Below are 11812 nucleotides of genomic sequence, written 5' to 3' on the forward strand. Positions count from 1 at the left end.
TTTGCTTGGCCAGGAATGCTGAGGCTAGCACAGTCAAAGTTCAATTTAGATGATTTAATTTCCTACACGTGAAGCAGTAAATACACCTCAATGACTAACCATAATATCATTTAAAAAGACCCAAAAACTAAATAAATAAATAAATAAATAAAATGACCCAAGTTGTAGTAGGTAGAGCCCACTGCAGATGAGCTTTGTCCCCAGCTAGTCTGCAGCTAACTACTAGCAAACAGCTAACTACTAGCAAGCAGCTAACTCTAGCTAGCAGATAACTCTAGCAAGCAGCTAACTCTAGCTAGCAGATAACTCTAGCAAACAGCTAACTACTGGAAAACAGCTAACTCTAGCAAACAGCTAACTACTAGCAAACAGCTAACTACTGGAAAACAGCTAGCTACTAGCAAACAGCTAACTACTAGCAAGCAGCTAACTATTAGCAAACAGCTAACTACTAGCAAGCAGCTAACTCTAGCTAGCAGATAACTCTAGCAAACAGCTAACTACTGGAAAACAGCTAACTCTAGCAAACAGCTAACTACTAGCAAACAGCTAACTACTGGAAAACAGCTAGCTACTAGCAAACAGCTAACTACTAGCAAGCAGCTAACTATTAGCAAACAGCTAACTACTAGCAAGCAGCTAACTCTAGCTAGCAGATAACTCTAGCTAGCAGCAACATGTTATGAAGCGTCTGACAAATCCCCTTAACACAGTCAAGGTTGCCTCAATGAATCCATGGGTGTCAGGATTACTCTTTAACCACATAACGTACAAAAACAGCAGAAACTTACATTTATATCTCTGTCCGTCCAGCTGCTAGCTTGGACCGGCTTCCTCCATCTCCGCCTTGAATTGACGCTCGCGAGTCGCAATGCATCATGGGGCGGTTGAGTGCGTGTGTCGTGTGCTCCTCATGTACACTTAAAAAATGTCCTGAAGTAATGTACATGCAGGTATTCCTGAAGTCTGTGCAAACAGGTCAAAAAGGACACACTTTACACACCATACTGAGTGTGAATAGTGCGTAACTTCAGACACAGCCATAGTGTACGTCCGGTTATTTCTGATGGCCATATTCTGTGCACACTATTGAAGTGGGACCACTACGCACTAAATATGAATGGGAATAGTGCGTAGTGCACCATTTGGGACACAGCCACTGTGTCCATGTGCTAAAGAGAACACAATCAGCTGCACATATTTAAACTTATTTATACAGAAGTGTTTTAATGTATTGAACATTCTCTCCCTCTGTGCTGCTCTGTGTGTGCTGTTCAATCCAAAACCCTCCAAAGCTCCTCATGAGCCATATTTCAACAAGTTTTTCTTTAAAATGAAGTAATAAAATGATTTTGTGTGAATTAAAGGACAAAGTACAGCATGAGTCATTGAAGTTTTACTGTTTTATAAAACACTGTGTGAGCGTGAGCAGAGGAAACGATTCCCTTAAGTGCAAATGTCTCTTAGTGATGGTGGAGTTGATGCAGCGTAACACTTTACTGGATTATTTCCCTCTCAATCACTACGTTCCATTTTAGGAAATATTTCACAATTAATGGGACTTTTCTCCTCAAATATTTACTTTAAACACTGTGAAAATGTTCACTTTAGATAAGATTCTGTGTGTGTGTGTGTGCGTGTGCGTGTGTGTGTGTGTGTGTGTGTGTGTGTGTGTGTGCTGTCACCCTTAGAGTCCAGATAATCGATCACTTCTGAACAAACCTAACGTGGTGTAATTGTTTAGTTTGGTCTTTATTTAAAGGGACAAATGCAGAGACATTAAGATCATAAAAGACAAAGATGTTCTACACCAGAGTAGAGCTAAACAGCTAGTTTCCATCTGTAGTCCCTGGTTACCTGTATAGAACATACAGTAACATGCAATAGATTACAATGAAAAAATGTACAAGAACAATGAATTAGGAACACTGAGAATATAAGCTCTCACTGACACGGACACAGACATGAACAGCATCACACCTGTACATTACATCCACACCTCTTATTTACAGCAACACACCAGTGGTTTATTCTATGAAGCAGGTTATGTTCAAACTCTGAGTATGTTCAGGCTTAAATGATGAAACTCTGAGTATCTCATTCCTAAAAGCAAGGTATGTTCTTCTCTGAGTATGTTACCATGGCAACATTGTCCATGAAGTAATCAAAGAAACCCTGGGTTTCTACCTGGCTCCGCCCACCTGAACACCGTTTCTGAACACTTTAATAAACCTTAACACTTTTCTCTGAAACACATTAGTAACATCACACACCACAGATGTGTTCACATCATTACTAATGTTGTGTTGATTTATGTTTTTTTTTTTTTTTTGTGATAACAGTAGTTTTCTTTCTAACATTGTAGATGTAGATCATTAAGTTATAGACACTGAGAGGTTGATCTACATTAAAACATCTACTGACGTCTGTAGTAAAGTTCACTGGATACAAACCTGTAGATAATATAAAGGAGGAGATGATCATTTAAATTAATACACTTTTAAGGCTTGATTGTTGTTTTATATTGTTATACAGTTAAATCTGCTGCTTTGAAGTTATGATGGTGCAGTGAATTGTGACGCTGCGCTTAGAAGTGACGGGACGTGGGTTCGTGTCCTGCTTCAGTGTTTTTTTATGACATTTTTTCGGACATTGAGATGACTCTGGTGACAATATTACATTAAAAATCAATAAAAATGATTAGATATCAAGCATCAGTCACTGTGTTTATATCCAGTGTAACAGGAGGACTCTCTATGCAGACATCCTATGATGATGACACGTCTCCTCAGACACATTTTATTCATATTATTCACCACTCGTCACGTCACTGAAGCAATAAAGTGATGAAGTGACCATAAAGTGTGACTAATTACAGGTGATTTAAGCCACTATAGTCACTGAAGACTGAACACACCTTTAGAACAGGATCATATTCATCAAACAACGGCTTATTTCACCATCAGGGTGAATAAATCACTATCTTCCGTTTGGTTGTCATGGCAGTTTGAGTATTCTTTGATACTCTACTTTTTAGAGTCCGCAAACTTATATTTACACCGTGTAAACTTGACATCAGGTCGACAATCACATCGTATGAGTGACCCTCCGTGAAATACCACACACAATGACTGAATATACTATCTTCCTCCGTCTGCTCCGCGTTGTTTAAAAACTCCAGTGATCGTCCACAAAACGTGCAAAAGCGGTGTAACCTTACAGCTTGCTGTACCTACTTCCGGTATCTCGGAGCAGAAACGTACATTGATGATGGCTTTTTATCGCGCGTGTACGTAAGTAACCCAAGGTTTACATACTCAGGGTTGATTGACACACTTCATACCAGCTGTAATGGAATCAGATACACAGAGTTTCCCATCGCGGGGTATGTTGACCCAGAGTTTATGGATAGACTCAGAGTTTGTTTACCCGCCTTTATGGAATACCCCTCTGGACAAATACATTCTCTCATTCTGTCATTATTTATAAACTAACCACAAGTTCAATACAGTATATTTTATAAAATACACGTTTATCTCGTTCATGAATATATACACATTACTGGTAAGTTGTCATGTGGTTGAAACATAGTGTCCACCTCAGTGTCCGTGTGAGCAGCTTTGATTGATCCACAGACACATTTTAAGTTAAAATCAGTAGCAGTAATAGTGGATGTAGTGTTATTGATACAGACACATTGGGTCCAACCAGACAGATAGGAATGAACCCAAGCCAGAGTGTTTGTCCACAGTTTAAATTGAGTTCATTGTAAAAGTAACGTTGGGTGACTGACGGTATCCAATGCCTTGTGAAGGTCTAAGAATATTGCTCCTCCTACTCCTCCATGATCAAGATTTAGTTTTATTGTTTCTGTGAGAAGATAACATGCTGTTTGCCTGAAACCCAAACTGCATTTGATGTAAAAGTCCTTCATCCTCCAGATGTTCTGTGAGTTGCTCAATGACCACTTTTTCTATTGCTTTTGATATAACGGTGAGAATGCTAATTGGTCTGTAGTTGTTGATATCTTGTTTATTTCCTGCTTTATGGATTAGAATGATAATGTCTGTTTTTAATGTGGTAGAGAAGGTGTTTTCACTTATTGATTGATTTATCAGTGTTGTTATTGGAGCAGTGAGAGTATCTTTATAATTTTTAGGAATAGTGTCCAACCCATGCATATCCCTAGAAATGATAATGTGGAGATGATTTTGTTTCATTTGTTAATTCTAAACCTAGTCCATCCTGAGTAAATGACTGCATGATTATTGTTAGTGGGTCCACATTCAAGCCAGAGTACTTTACGTGAAAATCCATCAATGCTTCCTGATATAGCTAAAACAAATGGTTTCAGTTTATCGTACCCATCAGCATGCCACATGTAATTAGGTCCATTGAGTGGTACGTTCTTCTGATGAACCTCCTCCGTGTTCTCCTCCCACACCCCCGAGGGCTCAGAGTCATTACATCATCTCTCTTCACTCTGACATTGTACTTCTGTTGAAGTACCTGCCACATAGTCCTGTAGACAAACAGTTCCCCTGGTCCACAAAGTTCTTGCCTGATGGCGATAGAGATGGCATCATGTGATCAATAATCCTTCCTGCGGTAAAAACCGGCCTCGTTAAGTTTACTTTTTAGAGTCCACAGACTTATATTTACACCGTGTAAACTTGACATCATGTCGACAATCACATCGTATGAGTGACCCTCCGTGAAATACCACACACAATGACTGAATATACTATCTTCCTCCGTCTGCTCCGCGTTGTTTAAAAACTCCAGTGATCGTCCACAAAAAGTGCAAAAGTGGTGTAACTGCCCTTGTTGGCTTCCACAAAACGGGCAAAACATTATACATTTAAGAAATGTGATCATAACTCACCATGTAAACATGCTTAGCAGTGACTTTACAGCCTTACAGCTTGCTGTACCTACTTCCGGTATCTCGGAGCAGAAACGCACAATTTCTGGCCCAAAAAAAGTGTTAATTTTGTGTAAAATGTGGTATGAACAGAAAGGTTTTATTCTCCTGAGTCCGAATATGTGCTCGACTTTTGGATATAGTCTGAAATGGGCCCGCTGGAGGCTCTGGAAGGTGGGTTTGCCAGAGTAACCTCCGTCAATCTGCATTGAAGACGAAGTATTTTATTTTGAAAATAATCCCCACCATTTCCGTTGTGATTTCACACAACACACGTACAACAGCAACACTTTTACAAATGGCAACAACACTTTTACAAATGACAACAACACTTTTACAAATGGCAACAACACTTTTACACTACTACTACTACTGTTACCAATACTACTACTGCTATTACTACTGTTACTAGTACTACTACTACTACTACTACTACTATTACTACTACTGCTATTACTACTGTTACTACTACTACTACTACTGCTACTATTGCGACTACTAGTTCTTCGGCTGCCACGTCAAACCGTTTAATCACCTACAATCTAAGATATTTCACAAGCAACAGGTCAATGATTATTGTTTTTTAATGTTTTTTTGTTAATGTTGGAAAAGGTATTTTCATACTTTATCCTGGTATAAACATGGAGAGCTGAAAGTAGTGAAGCATTTAGATTTAATAGGCATTATCTCTCTCTCTTTCTTTATTTGCAGTCGGTCAATAACAACAAGGACTGTGCTATGATATGGGTTTGGGTTTAATGATATTTCTTCATCCAGCCTTATTTATTGAGGTTTTGTTGCCAACTTTTTAAGTCTATTTCTTGTGTTTCCGTGTTGCTTTTTGCCACATCTTTGTATCTAAGATCAGGTCTCCCTATTGCGTTTTCTTTGACAGAGCTGAGAATTCAACAGTTGTCTTGGAACATTTTAAAAATGAAACTACTTTACAGTTTTAGAGCCTGTGTTCCTCCATCTTGAAATCACATGATTGATGATGTCACATGGCCCCACTGCCTGTGAACATCTCATTGTTTTCTATTGGAGTAAAACATTCAGCATGATTTTTAGATCATTTAACAGCTTTTTAGATCATTTAACAGCTTTTTAGGTCAAAATGACAACTTGTGCTGCATTTGGTTGCTCTAAAATACAAGGAAAAGTTAAAGATGTAGATAAAAGATGTTGATTTGAACCTCTTTTGTTTGAAGGATGACACTTTGTTAGTGGAAATTTCATCAAATTGAGGAAACGCTACAAATATGTAGAAACATTTGCACACATTATGTTTTCAAAAGCTCCAGAATTAATCTCAACCCAGCAGCAGTTATCATGCTCATACTGCAGCTGATAACCAACTAACCAACCAACCAACCAACCAAGGGACGGAGTGTGATTGGCTCAGAGGCTGCAGTACTCGCTCCAGTTCATGTCGTCTGTCTCTAGATTGTCCATTCACCGAGACAGGAAAGAGGAATATGATCAATCAGTGAGTCACAGATTAAGTTTGTGATTTAATCCACATGTTTGTTCTCCTGTTTTACAAACAAAAATCAATAAAGAACTGAATTGTTAAGCAGAATCAGAATTGTAAAAATCATATAATTTCCCATTTCTAGGCCATACTATTTAAAAAACTTCCAGACGGGGGAAGGCAACGACATGCTTAAATAACACTAGAATACTTTTACCGGTGAAAGACATAATGAAAATGCATAATATTGTATGAAAACATGTTGGTGATGGTTTTAGTCCATGTCATATGGAGCTGAAGTCCAGCATTTTCTAAGATTTGGCCCCAGATTTGACATTTTTGTCTCTTTCTTATGCATTCCAACCAAACCACCCGTTTAGGTAAAAATAAACGTATCAATGGAATATTCTGTCATATTGCCCTTTCTGCCTGATTAGTCTCTTCAGTTGCGTTCAGTGTGAACACACCTTTAGAGTGATTGACGTCTGTAAACCATAGGTTGCAGTGTCTGAAATGTTGGCCATAGAAAGCTGATTACAGAGAGGCAGGTTTCTGACCTTCCTATGATTGTTTATGAATTTATTAATTGTTTATGAAGTTTTGTGAAAAAAACATCTCATGTTCACAAGTAGGTGGCGCTGTGTCTACAGTCAGTTATTGTTATTGGTATGTGTTAGTTGTCGTACAGTGATAATTTGTGTGAAGTTTCAGATCGATAAGATTTACTGTTTTAAGGGTTAAAATGGTGATCTTGACCAGAGTTGAAGGCTTGCCATGCCCACACTGTATGAGATATGGAAATTTGAGTTTTTAGTACCATTAACATACATCAAGGGTAGTGTCACTTGCAAAAAGTGAGGAAACCCGACTCTCCAGAGATGCCACGCCAAAAAGAGCCTGAGGAGAACCAAGAGGCCAGTCAGCAATGTCTCCATCCAGGAGGTCAGTGTGGACATTGTGGAGGAGTACAAATACCTGGGAGTGGTGATTGACAATAAACTGGACTGGAGGAGGAACACTGACTCCCTCTACAGAAGGGGCCAAAGCCGTCTCTATTTTCTGAGATGGCTGAGGTCCTTCAACAAATTCAGGAAAATGCTGAGGATGTTTTATGAGTCAGTGGTGGTGAGTGTGATCCTCTACGCTGTTGTTTGCTGGGGGAGCAGACTGAGGGTCACAGACACCAACAGACTCAACAGACTCATCCACAAGGTCAGTGATGTTGTGGGGATTAAACTGGACTCTCTGACAGTGGTGACAGAGAGGAGGAGCCTGTCCAAGGATGAAGGCCATCTTGGTCAATAAGTCCCACCCACTCCATGATGTGCTGGTCAGTCACAGAAGCACCATCAGCACCTTTAGGACCTTTAGAACCTTCAGCACCAGGCTGATCCAACCACGGTGCTCCACACAACGCCACAGGAAATTATTCCTGCCTGTGGAGATCAAACTGTATAATTCATCACTGTAACCTCACAGCTTGATTGTTGTAAATATCTGTATCATATTTGTATATCATTTGAATATTATTATTATTATTATTATTATTATTATTATTATTATTATTATTATTATTATTATTATTATTATTATTATTATTATTATTGTTATTATTATTATTATTATTGTTATTATTATTATAATTATTATTATTATTATTATTATTAGTAGTAGTAGTAGTAGTAGTAGTAGTAGTAGTAGTATCTATCCTACTTTATTTTCTACTATTGTAATGTGTGTGTATCTGATCCCTATTTTTTAACAGTGTTTTACTTAATTATACAATTATTTAAAGTTTATTCTTTCTTTTATCTTTGTTAAATGTTTTATTCTTTTATTTGTGATTTTTTTTCTGTGGCTGTAACATAAGTAATTTCCATCTGGGATTAATAAAGGAATTCTGATTCTGAAAAAGCGGCATCTCCCACACCTGAGCACTCCAGGGAGCACAAACGCACACAGCCGCCACCTCATCCTGAGGGCCCCCGTGAGCACACACCCGCCCACGCCCAACGCCCTGGGTTTGGGTCCAGGGAACCCCCCCACCCGAGACCCCAGCAGATGGGCAGAGACCAAGGGGCAGCCAGCATCATCCTCGTGCGAACTAACGTATCTTATTCAGCAGCCAATCAGGAGTCAGCATTTTCCTCTGCTCTTGATGATGTCACAACTTGTCTTCTGCAGTCAATCAGGAGTCAGCATGTTTCTTTGCTGTTGATGATGTCACAGGTTCTCTCAAAATCAAAGAAAGCTCCTTTTTCATAGGTTCCTTTAATGTCACAGGATCCTTTCGAGTAGCCACTCATCATCACACCAATAACAACGAAAGAAGAAAAAGTTCATTACTTCAACAAGGAATTACAGGAACAAATTTTGAGACAAAATGGAGAGCACTCTCTTCAACCAAACACTTGATATGGAGTCACCTTCTGACAAACCCACCATGATTCAGCAACAGATGATTGAAGCCTATGATCAGTCCCAGACATTAAGGATGGAATTTAAGCAGATGGTTGCTGATTTGTCAATCAACTCTGAGAACATGAAGATCCACCAAAAGGAAAAAATGATTTCCCAGTTGCGTCTTTTCATGTTGGATGAGGATCCCAGCATCCAGCACAATGCAGTTTTGGCTCTGGGCCGTCTGGTAGAACACAGTGAAGAGCTGGCTAGGATTGTGGTGAAGAAAGACATCCTGCATCAGTTGATCTGGTCTATTCCTTCACAGCCTCATCATTATAAGAAGGCTACAGTGTTTGTGCTGCATGCTGTGGCCAAACACTCCCCTGAGCTCTCCCAGGCTGTGGTTGACAGTGGTGGGTTGGATATTTTGGTCTCCTGTTTGGGAGCTGTTGACCCTGAGGTAAAAGAGGCTGCCGCCTGGGCCCTGGCCTACATCGCACAACAAAATACAATGCTTTCTCAGGCTGTGGTGGATGCAGGTGCAGCCTCTCTGCTGTTGTCCCTGCACACAAATGACCTGGATCGGGAGGAGGTCAACACTGGCACCATCTCACTCCTGAAACAGATGATCCGCAGCCCAGATGTCAAACTGAAAAGGCAGGTGCTGTTCACTCTCATTCAGATCAGTAAACACTCAGTAGAACTGGCTGAGATGGTGATCGCGGCGTACATTTTGCCAGATGTCATGATCTGCCTCCAGGACCCGGATGAATATGTAAAGAAAGATGTCATCACCTTGATGTGGGAGGTGGTCAAACACAGTGCACAGTTATCTCAGGTGATTGTGAACTGTGATGGTTTAGTGGAGGTGGTGGACTACCTGGATAAAAGCCGTGGAAGCATGAGACTTCCCGGGATCATGATGCTGGGATACGTCGCTTCTCATAGTGAAAATCTCGCTATGGCCGTCATCCTCTCCAAGGGGTTGCAACAGCTGGCCATCTGTCTGTCCGAGGAGGATGAGAATCACATAAAGGAGGCCACCGTATGGTCCATTGGTCAGATCGGACATCACACACCAGAGCACGCCAACGCTGTAGCCACTGCAGGCCTACTGCCTAAATTACTGCAGTTTTACACGGGAGCAAGCAGTTTGGAGGACCTGCGGCTCAAAAGTAAGAAGGCTCTGAAGAACATCCTGCTGAAGTGCACTCACCTGCCCAGTTTAGAGCCTCTCCTCAGCAATGCTCCCAGCAACATCTTAAATCATGTGCTTGGCCAGTTCAGCAAGGTTATGCATCATGACAGTGAAGCTTGCCAAGAGTTTGTGATGAGTGGTGGGTTAAGTAAAATACAGGAGATGGATGCTGAGCCTGGTTCAGCTCAGAGAAAACTGATCAATTCCATAAAAAGCTGCATCCAAGAGGCTTCAGCCAACCGCCTCAGAACGGCCAAGACCCAACACACCCCGCTGCCTCCCCGAACACCCGCCACTAGAACCCCTGCTTGCACCCAACTTCCCAAACCTTTTCATGACCCAACACCCAACCCCCGGGGAGGGACCATCAGAAGAGCCAAAACCCAACACACCCCGCTGCCACCCCGAACACCCGCTGCGAAGAACCCTGTTAGCACCCGCCCTCTCAAACCTATTCATGCCCCAACATCGAACCCCCAGGGAGGGCCGAGGGAGCCCCCCATTCGAGACTCCAGCAGAAGGACCAAGACCCAACACATCCCGCTGCCGCCCCGAACACCCGCTACGAGAACCCCTGCTTGCAGCCAACCTTCCAAACCTATCCTTGCCCCAACACCCAACCCCCGAAGAGGGCCCAGGGAGCCCTCCATCCAAGGCCCCAGCAGAAGGGCCAAGATCCACGCCCAGGGAAAAACCAGCGAGCACCCTCCAGTGGCCAGGTCCAGAGCCAGTAGACGCAAGACCCTAGGCCCTGAAGCAACTGATCCCAAGGCAGCACCGGTGGCAAGCCCCCTCACCGGCACCCACAAATCCTGGCCAATCACTCCTGAAGCAACTGATCCTGAGGTAGCATTGGTGGCAAACCCCCCCACCGGCACCCAAGAACCTCGTCCAATCACCCCAGAAGCAACTAATCTTGAGGCAACACCGGTGGCAAGCCCCTCCACCGGTACCCAAGAACCCTGGCCAATCACTCCAGAAGCAACTGATCCTGAGGTAGCATTGGTGGCAAACCCCCCCACCGGCACCCAAGAACCTCGTCCAATCACCCCAGAAGCAACTGATCTTGAGGCAACACTGGTGGCAAGCCCCTCCACCGGTACCCAAGAACCCTGGCCAATCACTCCAGAAGCAACTGATCCTGAGGTAGCATTGGTGGCAAACCCCCTTACCGGCACCCAAGAACCTCGTCCAATCACCCCAGAAGCAACTGATCTTGAGGCAACACTGGTGGCAAGCCCCTCTACCGGTACCCAAGAACCCTGGCCAATCACTCCAGAAGCAACTGACCCTGAGGCAGCATTGATGGCAAGCCCCCCCAACGGAACCCAAGACCCCCGTCCAATCACCCCAGATAGCACTAACCTAGGTTTAGAGTAATGAAAAAGAAAGATTTTTTTCGGTGCCTCGGAGAACTTGAAAGAGAGAACTGAAAGAGAGAACAGAATTTGAAATAATATGGATTATTGAGCCTATTGACACCAAACTTGTCAAAATTGTCAAAAACCTCTACTTGACAATAAAACTGATTTTGAATATTAAAACATACTGGTCCTTTGTGTAAACTTTCCAGCGTACAGTATTTTTAATTGGAAGAGTTGAAGAATTTCCATGCAGGACCTGAACATAACATTTATTGTCAGTGTGAGTGTGTGGGTGCGTGGCCCTTTAACTGCGAATGAATGCGCTGGTCGCTCGACCAGTGTGCAGAGTGAGGGAGTGTGTGTGACCTGAACAGAATAATTATAAGCTGTATGCCATTTTTGAGTGATTGGTCAAATAAACGTTGCAGCTTGTTGAATTAAACTGGAGTCCC

At 42.1% G+C, this 11812-nt stretch overlaps 1 pseudogene; it reads left to right on the plus strand.

Annotated features, from left to right (window-relative positions):
• The first annotated feature begins 8838 nt into the window (after positions 1-8838).
• LOC114471517 (sperm-associated antigen 6 pseudogene) lies at positions 8839-11376 on the plus strand (annotated as a pseudogene).
• The last annotated feature ends 436 nt before the right edge of the window (positions 11377-11812 follow it).

Source organism: Gouania willdenowi, chromosome 10 (genome assembly GCF_900634775.1).
Source record: "Gouania willdenowi chromosome 10, fGouWil2.1, whole genome shotgun sequence".
In the NCBI taxonomy this organism is placed as follows: Eukaryota; Metazoa; Chordata; class Actinopteri; order Blenniiformes; family Gobiesocidae; genus Gouania; species Gouania willdenowi.